This window comes from Mustela erminea, chromosome 17, assembly GCF_009829155.1.
Source record: "Mustela erminea isolate mMusErm1 chromosome 17, mMusErm1.Pri, whole genome shotgun sequence".
NCBI classification, from domain to species: domain Eukaryota; kingdom Metazoa; phylum Chordata; class Mammalia; order Carnivora; family Mustelidae; genus Mustela; species Mustela erminea.
The window spans coordinates 50,441,213-50,464,965 of NC_045630.1; the positions used below are offsets into that span (position 1 = coordinate 50,441,213).

Sequence of the window (23,753 nt, forward strand, 5' to 3'; positions counted from 1 at the left end):
TGAAGAATCCAGGTTGATGGTTTGCTGATAGCACCATTTTCACTGGTTTCTAGCTCTCGAATTCCTTCCCTTCTCAGGCCACTAGGGAGTCTCTCTGGGTATGGTGCCTGAGGTTCAGGACAGTTTCCTCTTTCTTTTGGTTTGGGTGCAAGGGGCAAGTGGGAAGATTCTGAAAGTAGCACTCTATAAGAGTGCCAGTGGAAATCTTGATGAACAGAATAAAACATGAGCATCTTCTTACAGAGTGAAAACTGGATATCAACAGAGCTGAGCAGAAAAAAAAAAAAAAAGGAAGCCATGGAGTGAAGAGTAACAGAATAGCTAGATAAAAGGCAGTCCAGGAAAAATTCCAGAACAAGATACCTGTGGCAGATATCGAAGCATTTTTAGTTCTCCTGGAAAAATGTAGGCAAGGAATTAATGGGGTCAGAGCAATGTCATCCTCAGGATGTGGGCGGACCCAAGAGATTCAGAGATGTCTGGTAAGAGTAGGTTGCAGCATCATTGAGCTTTTACTCATGCAGTGTGGGAAAGGTTTGGTTAACTGTGATCTCTTTACTCCTGTGTGCTTTTACTCTGTTTCTGGTTCAGCCCAACACAGACCAAACTAACACAAGTTCAAACGTGCATAAAGAATATTTACTATTTTTTTTAAAGATTTTATTTATTTATTTGACAGACAGAGATCACAAGTAGGCAGGCAGGTAGAGAGAGAGAGAGAGGAGGAAGCAGCCTCCCCACCGAGCAGAGAGCCAGATGTGGGGCTCGATTCCAGGACCCTGAGATCATGACCTGAGCAGAAGGCAGAGGCTTTAACCCACTGAGCCACCCAGGCACTCCAAGAATATTTACTATTTTTGTATGGTTAAAATTCAAAATGAACTTTAAAAACATAGATTTTATTTATTTATTTGAGAGAGTGAGTGAGGAAAGGGCAGAGGGAGAGGGAGAAGCAGATTTGCTGCTGAGCAGGGAGCCCAATGTGGGGCTCCATCCCAGGACCCTGGAATCATGACCTGAGCCGTAGGGAAATGCTTAACCCACTGAGCCACCCAGGTGCCCCTCAAAGTGAACTTCTTTACATGAATAGATGAATGAAATGTTAGAAATTGGTTATCGGCGATGGCTAAGAAATAAGCTATTTATAGTTCATCGTATTAGGTTATATAGCTATTTGCCATTTGCTCACAGTATCCTATGAAATGTTTAATATATAGTACTTAAGATATATAATTAATATAAACCACTTTAATTAATATATACCACAATATATACCACTTTAATGTCATAATAAAATATTTAATATATATAATTTATAATAATTTTATATATATTCTTTTTAAAAAACTTTTACTTATTTGACAGAGATCACAAATAGGCAGAAAGGCAGGCAGAAAGAAGAAGAATCAGGGTCCTCGCTGAGCAGAGAGCCCGATGTGGGGCTCAATCCCAGGACCCCGAGATCATGACCTAAGCCAAAGGCAGAGGCTTTAACCCACTGAACCATCCAGGCACCCCTATTTTATATATATTCTAGAAGCAAAATAAACCACTGCTGAATTCACTCATAGACACCAGTGAGTTCTTCAGTGAAATGTATCCAATAGACAGCACTTTGTACCAATGTTTTCATTGCCACATAGGAGAGATTTTCTGATGTGTTCATAAGTACGATCACTTGCATTGAGACCAAGAGTTACTACATTAACTGTGGAATTATTGCTACATTAACTGCTATGCAGAGTTTTCTATTTAGATGGAAGCACAAACTTTATAGTTTTATTTTCTGCCCACTTGCAGGAGTATACTTCTTTTCAAACCAGATTTTATAATGATATCCGGTAACTATTTCTGGCTGTGTACATCTGATACATAAGTGAACTAATTTAGAATACATTTTTGTATCCTTAAAATAAACTGAAAATTAGTTAGATAACAAATTCTGAAAACATTTACTATGGTCCTTAAGACAAGTACTGTATGAAAATGCTAGTTCCTGCTTACTAATTTCAGAAGAGAAAACACAAAAAAAGCCATACTGGAACAATCTGTTGAAGACCATATGCGATGTGAGTATGTCAGATATTGCCTCCTCAGTCTCTAACAGAAGGTTTTCAAAAAAGCAATTACCTAAAAAAGAAAAGTAATTGTTTTAGTTCTACGTTCCTTAAAGAATTTTTTAAAAAATATTTTAAGTTTTTATTTACAATGATATAATTTTCAATAAAAACTTAAGAAACATTTGAATTCTGTAGAGTGTTGATTTGTAGATAGTACCTTGCTCTAAGAACCATTTAAAGTACAAGTTTTGTGGGGTTTTTGTTTGTTTGTTTTTTGTTTTGTTTTGTTTTGTTTAAACCAGATTCTTCATTTTATCACCAAGTAAGAGATACCTCCTTCTCCTGGAGTGAGCAGATATGTATGATCTGTTTCTTGTGAGGGTCTAGTTGCCGTTCACAGATCCTGAGACATCCATCCATGTGGATTTTCCCATGCTCTGCCTCTACCCTTTGCGTCAGGGTGATAGAAGTCTGCTCCTGTCTTTCTTCAACTCTGGATCTGCCTCCCCCTAGCCTCTCTACTCTGTGCCTTCAGCCTGCTTCCCTCCCATGTTGTATCTTTGCAGAGCAATCTCTGTCCTTTAGACTCAATGTCCCTATCCTAGAATGTGGTCGAACATTCTGCAACCCAGACTTGACTCATCCCCTCCTCTTGTCGTTTCTGGCTTTCTGCCGACCAGAAACAATCTAACTTTGGCTCTTGCCTTCTGTAAACAGAGTGACAACATAAATTAGAAACAGATTACTGAGCACCCCACACTTTTGCCAGAACAAAAATGCACTTAAATGTCAGTTAAAACTAGCTACCCATTTTGTCTGCATTTATTCAAATGACTTACTCTAAAGATGCCTTTATTACAATTGTGGTTCCTGCAGTCGGTAAAGCCCCGTCACGACTTCCCAGTCATGACCAGCTTCTACTTGATGGTGTCTCTAAATCCATTCTCTTGACTTTCCCAGGAAATTCAGTAATGCTTTCAAGGTTTCTGATCTTTAGTTTGTAATTGAAAAGGAACAGCAGCCCTACTTAGTTTCCGTTTTCTCAAGAGCACTTAGTGGTTGGTCTTTTTCTGTCCTAACCAGCTAGATTCCAGGGGAGTAGTTAGAATCTCATTGTCCATACCCCGCCCACCCCATCCTCAGAAGTGTATTTAAGGCAACATTAGCAAGTAGAAAAGCGATGTTCTTTTCCTGGAAAAAAGAAGACAGTTTACATTGTTTAACTTGAACTGGGATTATCTTTTAGCTTTATTGTGCATTCATGTTGTTCCCCCTGTGGAACCCTCTCAGAACAAGGTGGAAGGTACATTCCTTTGAAAAAGACGTACATTGGCTTTGTTAGGCAACCCAGGCACTTCCAAACCAGGACTGCTCTGTTATTTTCTTGGTTTGTTGGCATGGGAAAATGGTGAGTGGGGAGGTGGTTTCCTGGACCACACAGACAGAGTAAATTTAAATTATAAATCCAGGAGAGCACCTAATACCCTGGTATTATGCTGAACCCAAATTTCCTTATTATCAGTCTTTGCAGGTAACTGGGTTTTCCTATCTACTCTTTCACTGCAGATGTAGCTCTTTGAGGATCCTTGGCTCGTCTTGCTACCGGGTACAGCCTGAGATCTCTTTTTCTGACTTGCAAGGGGCTCCTAAGAGCCAGCCCTCTAGGTAACTGAGATTAGCAAATGCTGAGCTCAGCTATATGTTAAATCCTCTGGTTTAGGATTCCCTTTGTTTTTCCTTGGGGATTTTCTCTAATGTTTTTGCAAGCTTAAGTATACATTTAAATTGGTGGTGGTGGTATTTGTTATATATTTTTTCCTAGCATTTCTAGGATTCTGGTAGTGAGAAGATATTTCATGATATATCTTGTCTACCCTAATCCATATTTTCTTTTATACGACATAATGTGGTATATTCATTTTTAATTAGACCAAATGTAAAAGTATCAAGGAAACTGGAACTTTAGTATTTCTTTGTTATGTCAGATGGAAAGCACCAGTTATTTCCTTCTTCGAGTCACCATTTATGCCTTAAACATACTGGGTCTACTGGTATATGACTGCAAAGCTGAGGTCTTTCTGGTTTCTCATTACTGAACCAATTCACTGTCCTTATTCTTTATATGAACCTGTTACTTGCTGCAAGGTATCTGAATTCCCTGTCGCGGAAGGACAGAACAAACACACCTGTGTTATGGCAATTTTTCCTGTTTTGGTCCCCACCCCCCCACAGAGGTTAAAATGCCTCTGCTGTAGATCACTATTTAAAAATTTGTTGACAATCTTGAAACGAATCTCTCCCTAGGGCAATGGTGATGTATAGCCCATTGGTCCCATCTCATGATTGAGGTCAATGTGATATCCAGGGACATAGGGAACTGAATGGCTAGGAAGTGGCTCAGATGCAAGGCAGTTTAAGAATAGGACCTTCCATCAGCAGGTCAGTGGTGGTACAAGAAAAGGTAGAGGACTCAGGGTTGACTTGCCTGACCTCCATTATGAGGGAATCTCTTATTTTTCTCAGACATGTTTCCACTGCATATGCAGACATAACACTGAGATTGGCATAGTAGATGCTCAATAAACATTTCAACGATTAATGAACATATCTCTTTTCTAACGATTCATCCAAAATAAAAACTACTTAATGTTCCTTTAACCGATTTTCATCAATACAAAAATCATAGAGTGGAGTTTGGGAAGAAAAAGCATATTGTATAAGTTTTCTCACATCCTCCTTAGAGATAGTTCTGTGTCTCTCCTGTAACTTTGTTATAACCCACAATTAGTATAGTAGTTAATGAGACATACCTGGATATGCCAAACTTTGTAAGTATAATTTGCTGAAATATGTATTTTATGAAGCATGCAAATTTCAACAATGGAGTCCTTGTGTTTCTATCAAATAAGGAAATAGAATAAAACAAAGCAAACATTTGTCTTTAGGATCTGAGAATAACATAATAAAACTATACCTTAGAACCTTTAGAAGGACATGATATGCAAATAAGATTAGTTAAAACACATTAAATTTTAGTAAAGGCAAAGAATTAGAAAAAATATGATCCCAGAGCTTTAGAAATCCACTTTCATATGTTTTCCACCATAAAAAAGGGTACGTTTTCCCCTGCAAGTTTGAGTGCCTGGTGGCTTCCTTAATAACTGTAAAGCTAGCCCATCAAATAATTTATTTTGGATATTGAAAATGTATCTTTAAAACACTTTTACATAGAGGAAACGTATTTTGGCTCAAAAATAGAAAGGAAAATAAAAGTAGTTACCATGATGAAAAGTATAATTTTGGGGGCCTAGAATCATGTAAGGCATCCTAAATGCGGGACATCAGACCAATCGAGATTACCTGAGTGATTCTTTATAGATGAAGCCAAGGAAAAGGGTAGAATGGGAAGTAGAAGGGGGACTGAGACACAAGAAGTAGGACTTTATTTTGAAAAAGAAACATTTCTGGGCGGTAATTACAAATATTTGTTTTTTCCCAAACACATTTTCTCTTTCCTTTTTCAAAGATTTTATTTATTTATTTGAGAGAGAGACAGCTCAAGCAGAGGGTGGGGCAGAAGGAGAGGGATAAGCAGACTCCCCACTGAGTGTGGAGCCTGATGCGGGGCTCGATCCCAGGACCCTGAGATCATGAACTGAGCTGAAGTTGGATGCTTAGCTGATTGAGCCACCCATGTACCCCAAACACATTTTTGAACATGACAGAAAATAATATTTACAAAACCATGAAACTTTGTTTAAGTCTATAGAAAAATTTTAAATATAGCAATTTAGGGAAAATGGCATTTAAGAATTTTTTTTCCTAGGTTCATGGGCATTTATCCCATCTTACCACTTTTCTTTTTTCTTTTTTTTTTTTAACCATTTTATTTCTTTATTTGAGAGAAAGAGCAGAGGGAGAGAGAGAGCACACAAGTGGTGTTGGGGGCAGGAAGAGGTAGAGGGAGAAGCAGAATCCCCACTGAGCCCGATGCGGGGCTGGATCCCAGGATCCTGGAAATATGACCTGAGCCAAAGGCCAGACACTTAACTGACTGAGCCACCCAGGCGCCCCCATCTTATTGCTTTTCTAAGTGAGAAGGCAGAAGATAAGTTGAAATGCGAAATTTACATCAGTTAGTTGTTTTTTTTTTTTTTTAATATCTTGGCTGAATAGCTTTGTGAAAGAGACTTTTATAAGAAGGGAAGTATTTCTATATTTAAATCTTGGTGGTCTCTGTAAGAAGTTCAAAAGCTTGTTCTCAGAGACAGTCTTCTCCAACTCCATTTTAAAATAGGAGTCCTATGTGAAGTGTGTAAACCTGCGATTCACAGATCTGTACCCCTGGGGATAAAAATACATAATATGTTCATTAAAATAAATAAATTTAATAAAAAAATAGGAGTCCTATCAGAGAATTTTAAAGTTTAAAGGAATTTTAGAGTTAATCTAGTTTAAAAATTTCATTTTATTAAATTTTTTTCCCCCATTTTACTGGCAAAGACTCTGATCTCTTATGCATTGCCCCCGAATCACACAGCTAGTTGTGCTATAGCCAAGGTTAAAATCCTGGCCCCCAAATTTTGTTCTCTTTTTACTCTAAGGTCTCTGATTCCCTTTCTGATTTACTTCTCATTGGAAACTGAAGAATCTTTTATATATATATCTATATCTATATATATATATATATATATAGATATATATATATAATGGTCTCATTTCAAATTATGTAACAGCCAAGAGTTTTTAGGCACGTGTGTCTAAATATCTGTGCCCTTTTCCTTTCTTTACCAGAAGGACATGTGACACAGATGCTGTAGTTACACAACTCTGCCCCATTCTTGTTACATTATGTTCATTGTAATTAATTAATGTCATATTGAGAAGTTGGTCTTGCCACTTGATTGTTATTTACATGGTTTCTTTTGAGTTGAATAAATCTAACTTATCTGTCTCAAGTGATGCAGTTTGGGCATCTTTCTCTAAAGAAACAGAGTATATGCTGCCTGCCACCAGAAAATGATAAAATATCTGACAGAACAATATAGAGTCAGAAATGATTATTAATACCAAGAAGAGTGATTTATTTTACATAAGAATTCCATAAGGATTCCTTTAGTGAATTCCTCTGGTTTGAATTTCTGAAATATAGTCGATGCCCAGTTTTTTAGGAACATAAAGAAACAAACATGTCTTTGAATTTTGGTGATAAATGAAAAACACCCCAACTTTTCTAAATAACTCTAACAGTTCAAAACGCTGGTTATATCTAATAATGCAAATGTTAATATACTCACTAATGTATTTTTTATTATTTTATTTTTACTTTCTGCCAAGGCGCGGGTGGTTTGGTAGGATAAATAACCCTATCTGCAGATTGGCAACAGATTTAAATTGCTAAATTGCAATGCCTAGAAATACCCTGGAGAATCAGACATGCCTGAGAAAAGAGGGTCAAAAAAAGTGTTATGAAACACTGGTAATTAAGGAATATTCCACTTAGGTCTGGTTTAAGTCAAGCGGCGTTCCAAAGGGACCGTGTGGCTTTATTTTTAGGCTGCAGTTTATTGATTCGGGCTGTGGCCTCAGCTAATTAATTGGCAAAGCTGCTCTTAGCCTACAGATGTTTTACTGGCTTTAGATAATGAGAAATTAAATGTTTTGTCTGTCATCCTGGAGAAAGGACACTATTACTCTGTTGAGGAAACTTTCTCCAGGATCAAGCCCTGATCCTAGGTGGACTATTACACAAGGTTACTTGACAGATAACTGAGATTCACACTGTCCACATACTGGGTTTCCTTTGCTGATTAGTGATGGTTCAGTCAATAAAAACGGAGCCGGGGTTTTGGAAGCGATATTTGACACGGAAGCATGAGGACGATTTTGCAGATAACATTATTCCTCTAGTGAGGTAATTAGCTAACGGTCTCCCGGAGGGGTTGAGAGAGAATAGCAAAGGGTCAATGGTGCATAAGATAAACCTGTGGAGCCGAGGGTTTGGCAAAAGAAATCTCTTGGGGTTGCTGTGAGGAGATGCCAGTGTATGCATCCGTAGGGATGTTTTGAAAGGGGTATGAATGGCTCAGGTCTCACAGCTAACTGTGCAGATCTCTAGTGACTAGATCTAGTAGCTTGTGGTTCAGGGCTTTTCCCCTCGAACTCAAGAGGTGACACTTGGGGGTTAGGGGCAGCTCCGTGAGCATGTGACATGGCCCACAGCTACCTGGGGCCTGGAGCTCGCTTGTATTCTCTGTTCATAATTTTTTTTTTTAAGATTTTATTTATTTTGACAGACAGAAATCACAGGGAGGCAGAGAGGCAGAGAGAGAGGAAAGGAGGCAGGCTCCCTGCTGAGCAGAGAGCCCGATACGGGGCTCGATCCCCGGACCCTGGGATCATGAAGGTAGAGGCTTTAAACCACTGAGCCACCCAGGTGCCCCTCTGTTCATAATTTTTAATAAAGGGTCTGTCTTTTTCATTTTGCACTGGGCCCCACAAATGATGCAGCTGGTTTTGCTATAAGGGCACAGAGATAGCCAAGGGGATAGATACAAAAGGCAGATTTGGGGTAAATTTCAGTTTGGGCTATGGAAAATTCTATTCTCTAGAACATGACTTAGAGGGAAGGCATTTAAATAATCCTTCTAACATTACGACTTCGAGAAGCATCAGGAGGGCATTTGACCACGGAATTGTTGAGAATGAAGGGGTGATGCTTCTGGTGGGGTAAAGGCAAGAGTGGTAAGGTGGAATGGGGGGGGCACAGAGCCAGGGCTGAGGTCTTGGGGTGAGGGAGAAGCGCAGCCATGCTGATAGGTTAGAGATCCAGAACAGGGGACATCACAGCTGCCTGGCAACTGCAATTGCACTAATTAGGAGGCCTTATGAGTCCATAGAATTTGGAGAGTTACGTGGCGGTGGTGCTCAAGAGAAAGTCACTTGACTTTCTGTGTTTCAGATTCCTTATCAGTAGGATGACTTTTCATATTTGTTGCCCTCCAACAGCTAACAGTTTTAATGTGATAGGATCTGTCAAGTGCTCCAAGCTCCTAAGAGATAGGCTCCTTATCAATTGGCTCAGCAGCTTGTTCCTTTAGCAGAAATAAATAAATTTGGGGTCTAATAGACTTGCCTAGGAGGATGTGGTTCTAGTTCAAAGAAGTTTAGGAGTTCAATTGTTAGCAGTTCTCTAGGGAGATATCTTTTTTTTTTTTTTTTTTTTTTTAGGATTTATTTATTTACTTGAGAGAGGTGGTGAGGGGAGAGAGAGAGAGAGAGAGAAAGAGAGAGAGAATGAGAGGAGGCAGGGAAAGGGAGAGGGAGAGGGAAACATAAGTAGATTCTGTGATCACGACCAGAGCTGATACCAGGAGTTGACGCTTTAACCTACTGCACCATCCAGGCACTCTAGGGAGATATCTTAGAAGTAATAGCCACCCACCTCCCCACAAACAGCTCCAGTATGTTGTCTAGTTGTATATATTTCCTCATAAATTTAAGTATGGGGTTAGATGCAAGACATGAGGTCTCTCAGATTTTGTAGGTGGGTCTTGCTTAATCTCAAGTATCCATTAAAATAATAGTCTGTGAGCTCTCAGGGGCATTAGAAACAATTTAGGTTGATTTCTTGAATTTTCAAATGACAAATTTGAAAGAGAAAGGGGTATGAATGGCTCAGGTCTCACAACTAAGTGTGCAGATCTCTAGCGACTAGATCTAGTAGCTGGTGGCTCAGGGCTTTTCCCTTCTACCACACATGGCTTGCAGGCAGTCAGGTCCCTTACCGGGTATATTTGAGGAGTTCTGTTGCATTCTGTGTTTACAGATGTTCCAAGGTTATTATGGAGTGTTTAGTAATCGGGGTCCTACTACTACTAATAGTATGATTTACGCAGGTCCTGCAATGGGCATAGAAACTTAGGACTTTCCCCAATCCTTTTAACAAGCTTACAAGATAGATCTTACTATCTTCACTTACCAGAAGAGTCAATCGGGACTTAGTGTCTCATGGCTTTTAATTAGATCGATTTTAGAACTTCATTAACCTTCCAGCACTTTTTAGCAGCTGTTTGTCTTGGAGGAGACTGCAGTGCCTTTAGTGTCCTCTCTATGCCTCCCTGCTGAGCAAGAACCAGAGCACTAATTACAAGGGTGTTTGTTTATCTTACAGTATTTAGTCTTTTGTTACATGCATTAATTCATGATGTTTCATGGCACTGTTTTTTTTTTTTTTTTTTATTATTCCAGTTGGTGACATTGAAGCCTTAAGGTATTCTTCATGACCCAGTCTCTGAGTTGGAGAACATACACATTTTTACAAGGAATCCAGGTGAGAGAAATGAGGGCGCCACTTTATGGAAATATAATGGTGACTCGTGTGTATTTGTCAACTATCTTGAAGACAGAATCAAGGCGAGTGTTTTGATTATGAGAAAGAACAACATTTGAAATCAAAGGAGAATAAAGGAAGCACAAGGCTTTGCGAGGCTGTGCTTGCGCCAGACATTTAGAATTAGGCTACGGGTCAGAACATGCGCTTCTGTCCCTCTGCTGGTTGCAGAGAAGAGTGGGCAGGGTTGAGAAGAGGGTAGTAGACGTCAGTCTGGGGAAGGGGTGGAGAGGGGGGTATGTCCTCTCTCCTGTAGTCGTTTTGTTAACCTTGTTCAGAGGCAGAGAATATGGCCCCTGGAAACGAACTCAAGGCCCTTCTGTTCCAGCTGTCATTTGTGTTAACAGCGAAGCCACTAGACCTCATTTACCTAAACCCGTGTTGTTTCTTCCTTAGAACAGTCTTGGCCGGGTAGCACTGCTGTAAGCACAGTGAAGTGTAAAATAGCCAAGCCGGTTCCTCTTTGACGAGTGGAGTGCAAGTTTCTCATCACTCCCCAGGGGCCACTTATAATGAGAAATTGGTCTTGTGAGCTTTGAAACTTTTCCGTTCACCACCTTGTACGTCTTTCATGATTTTGACTTTTAAAATTAGCAGGCTATTTTAGGAAATGAAGAAAGGTTTTAGAGGCATAACAACAGCATCTGCTTTGCAGAGTCCCTGTCTCTTTGCATTGAGTTTTGAGTTACTATCCAAGGTAGGAAAATATGCAAATGGAAGATATCTATATTGAATATGCTTTTGTCTTGAGGCCCTTCTATAAATCTAAAGGGTGGATATTTGTGTGTTGATTTGCTTCCTGTTTCTCCATGAGACTGTTCTTGTGGACTCTAGAATGTGGCACGCCCTAAAAGCATGCTGATTCTATGATGTGCTCATACGGTCCCTGGCACCTTATTCTGAGTCCTGGGACTGGACTATCAAATAGATTTTATTATTAATAACGACTATACATTGTAGGTCCTGAGTTTCCACTGAGATTTGAACATGTCGGAAGAGTGAGAAAAAGTCTGTTATGATTCCATAGGTGTCCCTCATTGGGACCCTAAAGGCCCTTTGTTCTTGCTTCAGCATTACTGGGCTTATCACAGGTGCTACATTTGCATGTTCGAGTGTCTGTCTCCTTCTGGACTCTGAGCTCTGGGAGAGGAGGGCCTATGCCAGTTACCAGTCTTATTCATTATTGGGTCCTCAGAACAAATTAATGCATGGCCCTCAGTAAGCACTCAATAGGTATTTGTTTAGTTGAATTGGTACCTTTAATTCAATAGTTTTTAGTACCTTTATTATGCCAGGCATGGTAAAGAGTGTCTTAAACACCTATAATCCTCACAATAGCCACATGAGGCTATTATCCTGGTTTTCATATTACAGATAAGTAATCTGAAATTCAGGGTAAGCAATGTGCTTTAGCCGTACAGCTAGCTATATATAGTTTGGAACTGGGTCTATATGACTGCAGAGGCCACATCTTATCTACTGCACCACACTGCTTTAGATCAGAGGGTAGAGTGATATAAAAATCATCTCAGAGGGGCACCTGGGTGGCTCAGTGGGTTAAAGCCTCTGCCTTCGGCTCAGGTCATGATCTCAGGGTCCTGGGATCGAATCCCGCAGCGGGCTCTCTGCTCAGCGGGGAGCCTGCTTCCTCCTCCTCTCTCTCTCTCTACTTGCCTCTCTGCCCACTTGTGATCTCTCTCTGTCAAATAAATAAAATCTTTTAAAAAAAATCATCTCAGAGGCTGATGGAAACCTGCAAAATATGAGCATCGTAGAGGGCCTTGTAATATACTCTTACAAAGGAACATTGGTAGAAAGGTACTCCCTTCAAAATTTTCACAGAGTAACTCTTTCCATTGAATGCAGGTATTTCTTGCTCGGGGCACCTGGACCACTCACTCGGTTAATTGTCTGACTCTGATTCAGCTCAGGTCATGATCGCGTGGGTCCTGGGATTGAGCCCCTCCATCAGGCTCTGTGCTCAGTGCAGAGTCGGTTTCAGATTCTTGCTCTCTTTTCCTCCTGCCCCTCCCCCCACTTGCATGCTCTCTCTCTAAAGCAAATAAATAAATCTTTTAAAAAACACACAAATATTTCTTGCTCCTTAGACAAATAAAACTTGCTCCTTAGACAAAATAAACAAATAAACACACAAACATGTGTGTTCATTGTGTCCGCCATTTGAACCGATATTCATGGATATTATGATTGTAAGTGAGGATAGCATACCAAAACTATTTGATTTAATTGGTTTTACTGAGCACTTAAAAAAAAAAAAGGTTTTATTTATTTATTTGACAGACAGAGGTCACAGTAGATGGTGGCGGCGGAGGGGGAGCAGGCTCCCTCCCGAGCAGAGAACCTGCTGTGGGGTTTGATCCCAGGACCCTGGGATCATGACCTGAGCCAAAGACAGAGTCTTTAACCCACTGAGCCACCCAGGCGTCCCTGAGCACTTTCTAATTCTAAGAATGACACTGGGAGAGACTGGGAGTTAGAGGCAGAATGGAAAATGCAAGTTAGCAAATAGAATACCTTTTATTTTCATAAACATACAGTATGATGGGGAATAAGAAGGATAATCAAATTACTACATAACCAAAGAGAACACAATATGTGTAGTAGAACTGGTACAGTAGAGAGGTGATATGAAGGGAGTCGGTACTTACATATGGCTGGTGATAGAAATAAATTACAGAAGGGGTAGCATTGGGATGGCTCTTGAAAAATGGGTAGGATTGGACAGTTTCACGTGTTGGACAGTTGAATAGGAATACATGGTCTCTGTCTTTAACAGCAACCAAGACTTCTTGGCAGAAATGAGTACTGAGTATCAATGGGTCAGAGAACAGTGGACTGGAAAATGCAATTAAATAATGATGCATGATAACATTGAAAGAATAACATGGGATTTTGTGTCTTTCTAGGGGAAAAGTAAAGACTTCCAATATGGGTAGCTGGCAGCCCTAGGCCCTGGGATTTATTGTTATGCTGATTTGGCTCTTGAAAGTTTGTTCTAAAAATGGATCTAAAAGGGGCTTTGAGACGTAGGAAACTCAATTAACGTAAGCTCTGGTTCAGTGACTCAGTTTTCTTGGGAAGTCAGGATGCTTTGAGTATGGAATCCACACGGTCTGGTAAAGGGAAGGACTCTTCTTTAAACAGTGGAGTATGTTGTTGTACTATTCATCAGAATTGGCAAAGAAGAATCAGGCAGCATTTGGGTTGGATTATACTGAAATCACGTCAAAGACTGAATAATTAAAACCACTTGAAAGGGAAGTTTGTTTTTCCCCTCTTGAGATGAACATATGACTCTGGCACAGAAACGTTTTTCTAGTTAAATGTTGTTTCATTTCCCATTTAGGATTTGTCATGGTAAATAATCTTTCTCAAATGACAATAGCTTGAATGTAAAATACAGTGGGTGCTGCCTTAACATTAGGCAGTCAGTTCCTTGTGGGATCAACTAGCTTTTCCTTAGATGAAGATTGTAAAACATAATAAAGCAGCACACATAATCAAAGGCTAGGACTGTTCCCATGGCAAGGGTGGCCAGAGATTCTTTTGCTAATAGAAGGAAAATGGGGTGGATATTAAAGATGTTAATTAGCTGCACTATGGCAACAGCTTTTTCTACAACCCTGAGCTCCTCCATTGGTTTCCCATGTGTACAGCTCCATGTTGCTGGCTATAAACATACAACTAGTGTAGAGAAATATTTTTACTCAGAACGATCAACTTATTATTTTTAATAGCTTTGTTGAGGCATAATTTACATGCCAGTAAGTCCATTCATTTTGTTTGTAAAATTCAGTGATTTTCAGAAATATGTACAGTGGTGCAACCCTCACCACAATCCAATTTTAGAATATATCCATCATTCCCAAAAGATCTCCTGTGCCTATTTTCAGTCTTTCCTCAGCCCCCGACAGTAGTCTCATTTCTGTCTCTATAGATTTGTCTTTTCTGGACATTTCGCGATAATTTATCCTTGAATAGTTTCTATGGATTGGTGACTGTGGGGGAGTATTTTCTTTTAGAAGTAAAGCATGTTTCCTGTTTTCAAAAACCTGACAAATAACTAGGAAAGGGATTAACAAATAACTAAATAGTTAACAATTATTAAATAAATTACTATTATTAAATAAACAATTATTAAACAATTATTAAATAAACAACTATTAAATAGTTAACAAATAACTAGGAAAGGGATTAACATTTACTTATTCAAAGGTGAATGACAAAGTTAAGGGTTAAATTCTATATAGGGCTCACAGATACAGAACTAAAAAGGGGCAAGAACCATACATGCAGCAAGATGAAAAAAACCCGAAACGAATAAATTAGATATCAAGACATTTCATCAGAAATGTCTCATTCATTTGGATGAAAAATGTTTGATTGGATAATTTGTTTTTCAATGAGGAAAGAAATATGTATGAGGATAATTTTAAGTCAGTCCTGAGTTGTAGTTAATTTTGAATTTAAATATTGGACACGATGGGGTGCTCAGTCGGTTCAGCATCTGACTCTGGCTTTGGCTCAGATCATGATCTCAGGGTTGTGAGATGGAGCTCTGCACTGGGCTAGGTGCTAGGTGTAGAGCCTGTTTACTATTCTTCTCTCCTTTTTTGTGGCCCTCCCCCTGCTCACATGCTTTCTAAACAAACAAACAAACAAATAAATAAAATATTGGACATGTTGGCTCAGGTATTTTCGGAGTTGGAAGAACATATAGCACACATCACAGTGAAGCCCATCCTGGCCATATGTGTGAGTGCAGAAAGCCTGCTTAGCATTTATGGAGAATTCATAGGCTGCCTGTGTGCTATTATACCCCCCAAGGAAGTTGTCCATGCAGTTCAAGGCCAGTGCTCTACATTGCTGTGATCAATACTTGGGTAGGCTTCTCTCTGTCAGACAGTACTCCGTTTAAGGAAACAAGGTATCTTTTAAAAGAGAAAGGAGATTTATTTTCGGACATCTTGATCACATTTCTAGACAAGAGTGTTTTATCTAATATATTAGTTTGTCAGTGCTGTTGTAACGGAATACCACAGACTGAGTGGCTAACACAACAGAAATCTATTGTCTCACAGTTTGAGAGGCTAGGTATCCAAGATCGAGCTGTCAGCAGAGTTGACCATCTCTGCCTTCATCCTCACAAAATATTCTTCCCGAGTGCATGTCTGTCCCTGTGTCCACAGTGACCCTTTCTGTCCTACCCTGCTTAAAGCAATATATTATCCTAACTGCATCTGCAACAATCCTATTTCCAAATGAGATCATTTTCGGCAGTACAGGGGGTTAGGACGTTAACATCTGAATCTTTAGGGGACACAATTCAACCCATAACATCTAATAATGATACTAAACAATTATGTACATAACACAGAATGTACCAAGCACTTTTCTGACAAGTACTTAGAAGCATTAACTCATGTAATTCTCATAAAATCCCTGTAAGACAGGTACTATTATTATCCCTTCTTTATAGATTAAAAAAAATTTGAGGCACCAAAAGGTCATTCAGTTAGCAAATGTGGATCTTGGGTTAGAAGCTAAGCCAACTGGCTCCAGCGTACATACTCTGATACAACAAAGTGTGTTGTGCCACTGTCTTTGAATTTCTAATCTGTCCACTGGTTTTTACATTATTTAATTCATAAATGGACAGTTTATGATTCCCGTCTCTTAGGACACCATTATGAAAGGAATTATATTTCTCCTCTACGGTATAACATGTACTGTTTGGTTCAGAGTGGTGCTTGATTTCCCCGTTAAAGAGAGAATATGTTAAACTCATGAAATGACTAATTATAACGTGTATATACTTATATTAAATTGCCTTTTTTTTTTTTTTTTAAGAAAGGTAGAAGTGAGGAGGTATGGGGCAGAGGGAGAGAGAGAATTTTAAGCTGGTTCCACACCCTGACGCAGGAGCCTGACACAGGGCTTAATTTCACAACCCTGAGATTGTGACCTGAGCCAAAATCAAGAGTTGAATGTTTAACCAACTGAGCTACCCAGGTGCCCCAAAATTGTCTTTTTTTTTTTTTTAAGATTTTATTTATTTATCCAACAGCGAGAGAGGGAACACAAGCCAGGGAGCAGCAGAGGGAGAGGGAGAAGCAGGCTACCCGCTGATCAGGGATCCTAATGTGGGGCTCAATCCCAGGACCCTGGGATCATGACCTGAGCCGAAGGCAGACGCTTAATGACTGAGCCACCCAGGTGCCCCCCAAATTGTCTTTTTAATTAATAATTTTATGTGATTCAAGTCAATGTCTCTATTCATATTTAAAGCCACTTTTGTTGGCTTCCAAGACTCATTTCTTCTTTGTTGATAAAGCAGGCAACATCTCATTTCTTTGGAAATTCCTTTACCTTTTTAACATATTAGTTTATATATTACCTTTTCTTCTTATATATTACCCTTCTAATATATTACCCCTCCTTCTACCCCAACCTGTCTCAAACATTCAAGAAGCAAGACTGGTGGTTTTCTTTGTTTCTGGGAAGAATGTTACACAATATGCAGAGAGAAAAAACAACAAAAAAAGATGATTACTGGCTTTTGAAGTTCAAACACTTAAATCAGAATATAAAATACAGATTTTTGAGAGCAATATAAACACTACCTTTGTCCCTAGATTAAATAAAGATTCCACTTGTCCCTAGATTAAATAAAGATTCCACTGTAGAAGGAAAGAAAAGTCTGGTAGCAGCAAGAAACTTCTGTTCTGGGGGAGATGAGAGTCAGTTGCTGAGCAGAGGCTGTGCCTATCTGCTTAGGGCCAATCCTGGAAGAGGTTAACAGGATGATGTTTCTGTCCTGTTTTTCAGTTAGCATCATGGAAAAGGGCAGGACACTTGCTTACTGGAACCGCATGGTCTAAGTTATGTTGTGGTAATAAGTTTCATTGGCTTATTTCATAGTTAAGTGTAAACTTGCATAGACAATACGTTTACTTTAGAGAAAGAATGTTTTTTTTTTTGCATACTTGAATTTGTTAACTGATATTTATTTATTTTAATTTAAATTCAAGTTAGTTAACATATTAGTGTGGTATTGGTTATAGGAGTAGAGTTTAGTGATTCATCACTTACGTAGAACACCCAGTGCTCATCCCAAGTGACTTCCTTTGCACCTATCACTTATTTAGCCCCCCCCCACCCTCCAGCAACCTTTAGTTTGATCTCTATATTTAAGAATCTCTTATAGTTTGCCTCCCTCTGTTTTTATCATATTTTTCCTTCCCTTCCCCTACGTTCATCTGTTTCATTTCTTGAATTCCACATATGTTGTTTTTTGATAGATGATAAAGAGACACTGTAGATTTTAGAACAGTCTGAGAAAGTTATTTTAGAACATTTTTTCTTTTCATCCTACTGACTATCCAAAAAATATCTAGGCAGTGAAAACTCATCAGTAGGTTGTATTTTGAGACCTACTTGTAAGTCCTTTATTTTGGATTTGGCATAGCCTCAGACAAATCTTTTTGTATGAAGGGTTAGCTTCCAAGACGGTCCACAAAAATTTAGAAAACTTGTAATATGAATTTTCATTTATGCAGATACAGTATTTTACAAATTATAACAATCACTACATTCATGGAGATCTAGGAGTTCTGCAAGAATTTTTAAATCTTAAACAAGATTTAAAGCCTTTTTTTTAAGGCTTTATTTATTTATTCAATTAGCGACAGAGAGAGAGGGGCAGAGGCAGAAGGAGAACCAGGCTCCCCAGAGAGCAGGGAGCCCAGTGCAGGATTGATCCCAAGACCCCAGGATCATGACCCAAGCTGAAGGCAGATGCTTAATTGACAGCAAGGGGTGTCAGACACCCGTTATATTTTCATGCTGATGACAGTCTAAAAATGATTGTAATCATCTTCCAGATCATCTAAATAAGCACCACATTCTGTGATTCTCAAAAAAAAATTCCACATATGAATGAAATCATATAGTTGTCTTTTTCTGAGTGACTTATTTCACTTAACATGATATACTCTAGTTCCATCCATATTGTTGCAACTGGCATGATTGCATTCCTTTTGATCACTGAGTAATATTCCTATATATATATATATATACACATTTATATATGTACATATATATACACACACATATATATGTATATATATGGATAAATTACATCTTTATCTTTTCATCAGTGGGTGGACATTTGGGCTGTTTTCATAATTTGGCTCTTGTTGATACTGCTGCTATAAACACTAGTGTACATGAGTACATATGTCCCTTCGAGTCAGCATTTTTGTACCCTTTGGATAAATACCTATTGGTGCAATTGCTGGGTGGTTAGGGTAGTTCTATTTTTAACTTCTGAGGAAACTCCATACTGTTTTCCAGAGCGACTTCACCGTTTTTGTTCCCCCAACAATGCAAGACAGTTTCCCTTTCTCTACATCATCACCAACATCTGTTTCCTGAGTTGTTAATTTTAGCCATTCTGACAGGTGTGCGGTGATATCTCATTGTGGTTTTGATTTGTATTTCCCTGATGATGAGTGATGGTGAGTATCATTTCACGTGTCTGTTAGCCATCTGGATGCCTTCTTCGGAAAAGTGTCTGTTCATGTCTTCTGCCCTTTTCTTGATTGGATTATTTGTCTTTGGATGTTGAGTTTGATAAGTTCTTTATTTATTTTTAAAATATTTTATTTATTTATTTATTTGACAGAGAGAGAGAGATCACAAGTAGGCAGAGAGGGAGGCAGGAAGCAGGCTCCCTGCTGAGCAGAGAGCCCAATGTGGGGCTCGATGCCAGGACCCTGAGATCATGACCTGAGCTGAAGGAAGAGGCTTTAACCCACTGAGCCACCCAGGTGCCCCTGATAAGTTCTTTATAGATTTTGGATACTAGCCCTTTATCTGTTATGTCATTTAAGAATATCTTATCCCATTCTGTCCATTGTCTTTTAGTTTCATTGATTGTTTCCTTCACTGAGCAGAAGCTTTTTATGTTGATGAGATTGCAATAGTTCATTTTTGCTTTTGTTTCCCTTGCCTTGAGAGACATATCTAGTAAGAAGTTGCTGTGGCCAAAGTCAAAGAGGTTGCTGCTTGTGTGTTCCTCTAGGTTTTGATGTTTTCCTGTCTTACATTTAGTTCTTTCATACATTTTGAATTTACTTTTGTGTATGGTGTAAGAAAGTGGTCCAGTTTCATTCTGCATGTTACTTTCCAATTTTCTCAAAACCATTTGTTGAAGAGACTATCTTTTTTCCATTGGATATTATATCCTGTTTTGTCAAAGATTAGTTGGCCATACAGCTCTGGATCCATTGTCATTAAACTATGTGTCGGTTTTTGTACCAATACCATACCGTCTGAAGATACAGTTTTCTAAAACAGTGTGTATTACTTTTGTAATATAATATAAAGTGCAGAATTGTGATGTTTCCTGCTTTTCTTTTCTTTTTCAACATGCTTGGGCTCTTCAAAGTCCTTTCTGGTTCTGTACAAATTTTAGAATTGTTTGTGAAAAATGCTGGTGTTATTTTGAAAGGGATTACATTGAATGTGTAGATTGCTTTAGGTAGTATAGACATTTTAACAATATTTGATTTTCCAATCCAGGAGCATGGAATGTTTTTTCATTTCTTTGTATCTTCTTCAATTTCTCTCATAAGTGTTCTATAGTTTTCAGTGTACAGGTCTTTTACCTCTTTGGTTAGGTTTATTCCTAGGTATCTTATGATTTTTAGTGTAATTATAATTACAAATAATTATAATTATAAATTCAATATAATTAAATTATAAATGGGATTGATTCCTTGGTTTCTCTTTCTGCTGCTTCATTATTGGTGTATACAAATGTAACAGATTTCTGTTTGTTGATTTTATATCCTGTGACTTTGCTGAATTCTTGTATCAGTTTTAGCAATTTTTGGGGTGGAGTATTTCAGGATTTCTAAGTAGAGTATCATGTCTTCTGCCAAGAGTGAAAGTTTGACTTCTTCCTTGCCAATTTAGATGCTTTTTATTTCTTCTTGTGTCTGAAAGATGAGGCTAGGACTTCCAGTACTGTGTTGAATAACAGTCATGAGAGCAGACATCCCTGTTGTGTTCCTAACCTTAAGGGAAAGCTCTTGGTATTTCCCCATTGAGGATAATATTAGCTGTGGGTCTTTCATATATGGCCTTTGTGATGTTGAAGTATGTTCCTTCTATCCCTACTCTTGTGAGGTTTTCTTTTGTATTTGTCCTAGTTTCATTGATCTGTTCTCCTGTTTCTTTTTACTTCTATATCATTTATATTCTATATCATTTACTTCTATATCATTTATTTCTGCTCTAATCTTTATTGTTCTCCTTTTTCTGCTGGTTTTAGGCTTTATTTGCTGTTCTTTTTTTTAGTTCTTCAGGTGTAAGCTAAGGCTGTGCATTTGAAACTTTTCTAATGCTTCTTGAGGAAGGCCTGTATTGCAAAAGACTCCCTGTCTTTGATGTTTCCCAAAGGTTTTGGACTGCCATGTTCCATTTTCATTTGCTTCCATGCATTTTTAAAATTTCTTCTTTAATTTCATTCTTTAGTAAGATGTCCTTTAACCTCCATGTATTTGTCATCTTTCCAAATTTTTTTCTTATGGTTGAATTCAAGTTTCATAGAGTTGTGGTCTGAAAGTATGTATGGTAAGATGTCATCTTTTTGTACTGGTTGAGTCCTGATTTGTGACCCAGGATGTGATCTCTTCTGGAGAATGTTCCATGTGCACTTGAAAAGAATGTGTATTCTGTTGCTTTAGAATGAAATACTCTGAATATGTTGGTTAAGTCCATCTGCTTCAGTGTGTTATTCAAAACCTTTATGTCCTTGTCAATGGGATTACACGATCTGTCCCCTGTGTGAGTAGGGTGTTTAAGTCCCCTGCTATTATTATCATATTATTATCAGTGAGTTTCTTTAAGTTTGCTATTAATTGATTTATATATTTGGCTGCTCCCAGGTTGGGGACATAATCAATTACAATTGTTAGATCTTGTTTGATAGTCCTTTATGATATAGTGTCCTTTTTCATCTCTCATTATAGTCTTTGGTTTAAAATCTAGTTTGTCTAATGTAAGTATGGTTACTCCAGCTTTCTTTCGATATTCGTTAGCATGACAGATCATTCTCCATTCCCTTGCTTTCAATCTGGAGGTGTCTTCGGGTGTAAAATGAGTCTCTTGTAAGCAAGATATCAACAGGTCTGGTTTTTTAAATCCATTCCGATGCCCTATGTCTTTTGGTTGGAACATTGAGACCATTTACATTCTGAGTAATTATTGATAGGTATGAATTTAGTGCCATTGTATTACCTGTAAACTTGTTGTTCCTGTAGATTTTTTCTATTCCTTTCTAGTCTTTGTTGCTTTTGGTCTCTCTTTCCTGCTCAAAGGGTCTCCTTTAATATTTCTTGTAGAGTTGGTTTAGTGTTCACAAACTCTTTTAGTTTTTGCTTTGTTGACTGATATTCATAACTGCTACATGAGAAAAAAATGATTTTAAATTTTTAGATTTTAAGCTCAGTTTTTCTTTTTAACACTGAATTTTTTTTTAAAGATGTAGTTATTAAGGACTGGGTTTTCAATAATTTCCAAGAATTATATTTGTACTGTATTTTTTTATGAACTCTAAGATAATTTATGAAGTACTTAAATAAGATATTTTCAGATCATTTTGATTTTATTTATGTAGAAAATCAGGTACTATATGAGGAAGTGAGATTAAATTAGATATAGTCTCTACACATAATTACATTTTTTACATCACACATAATTAATTACATTAATTATATTTAATTACATTAATTATATTTTTATGACTTTAATCTCTATTTGTAACAACTTAAACAAGTTTATGTATAAAAAATACGTTCTGAATATACAATCTGATAAAGGTGAATATAGTGAATAAAGAGAAAAGTAACATAGGCTTTTCCCAGGCAAGCTTGAGTTAAAGAGCTCAGAAATAAATATACAAAGTTAATAATTGTGCTTTATGAATTAAGATCCATGAAAGACATATGGAAGTCCCTAATGTGGAAAGATGACCAACTTTGGAGTTAGAAATTAATGGATCGTATTCCCAGCTGAGTCATCAAATTTGTTGCACAATTACAAGTAACTTAATAAATGCTAGTTTCCTGAAGGAAACTGAGAATTATTATAAGGATGGGTAGTAACTGACACATCTTAAGTGCTTAATGATTTATAAATTTTATTAATATTTATTTTAATTTTGTTATTATTTTTCCATAACAATACCAACTCAGTATCTATACTTTCAAATGGTTAATGATCATTACCATTATTTGAAAAGAATATTTTCACTTATAATGGAAAACAACATGCTATTCACATTTATGTTTGGCTTATCATGTATGGTATTCTTATCAATTATGTATACAATTATAACTGATTTGGAAAAGAAATGATATTTATTTCTAGCAATTTTTTGAACTAAGTAACCTGAAATCCCTTCTATTACAAAAGCACCAATTGTTACATGTAAGTGTTGAATTACTATATTGTACACCAGAAACTGTATTACACTGTATGCTAACTAATTGGAATTCAAATAAAAACTCAGAAACAAAACAAATAGATCTGCTAGCTAAAATAGCTAAAAATCCCTTTAAACCAGAGAGAATTAGAGATAAGAATGGCAAGAAGGAAAACTGATAACTCTGGTTCTCTGGTGAGAATAGAGGTTCAGGGGTAAAGGGAAAGGCATTGTCCACATGAGAAAGCTAGGATCTTAGTTATGATGCCTAGGCTGAACAGAGGACATGGCTTTGGCCCAGTTCATGGAGGGAAATGGTATTAGGACACCTACCCTATCTCCCCCCTTAAAGCTGAATTCTTTAAAGGAATAACCATTGGAAATAGTTGAACCAGAAAACATCTGTCCTTTGGTACGGAAGAGAACAAGGAAGCTGAACTCTCAGCCTGGGCTGGGGACGGGGAAATGAAGACTTTGATAAGAATTTGTAGTCACAAATTTGATGAGAATCTAGCTTACCATTCAGTTTCTGGAATTCCCAAATAAGAAATAAATGTAGAAAGTAGTACAGGCTGAAATGAGGATCTCAAAGCAATACCAGAGCTCCCATGTTCATTGTAGTATTTTTCACAATAATCAAAATGTGGAAACAACCTAAATATGCACTGATGGGTGATGGACTAAAGAAAATATGTTGCATATGAACAATGGAATACTGTTTAGCCTTAAAGACAAAGGAAGTCCTGCAACATGCCACAACATAAAGGAAGCTTGAGGACATTATGCT

At 37.9% G+C, this 23,753-nt stretch overlaps 1 long non-coding RNA gene across 2 annotated transcripts in view; it reads left to right on the forward strand.

The window, feature by feature from the left end:
* LOC116576034 overlaps positions 1–23,753 on the forward strand; it is a 59,466-nt gene that overhangs the window by 518 nt on the left and 35,195 nt on the right. The window contains exons 1-2 of one of the 2 annotated variants that reach the window (XR_004280031.1): positions 9,376–9,606; positions 10,311–10,392. This is a non-coding gene — a long non-coding RNA (uncharacterized LOC116576034). Of the gene's footprint in view, positions 1–9,375; positions 9,607–10,310; positions 10,393–23,753 lie in introns of those variants that run through there. The other variant, XR_004280030.1, reaches the window with a different exon arrangement.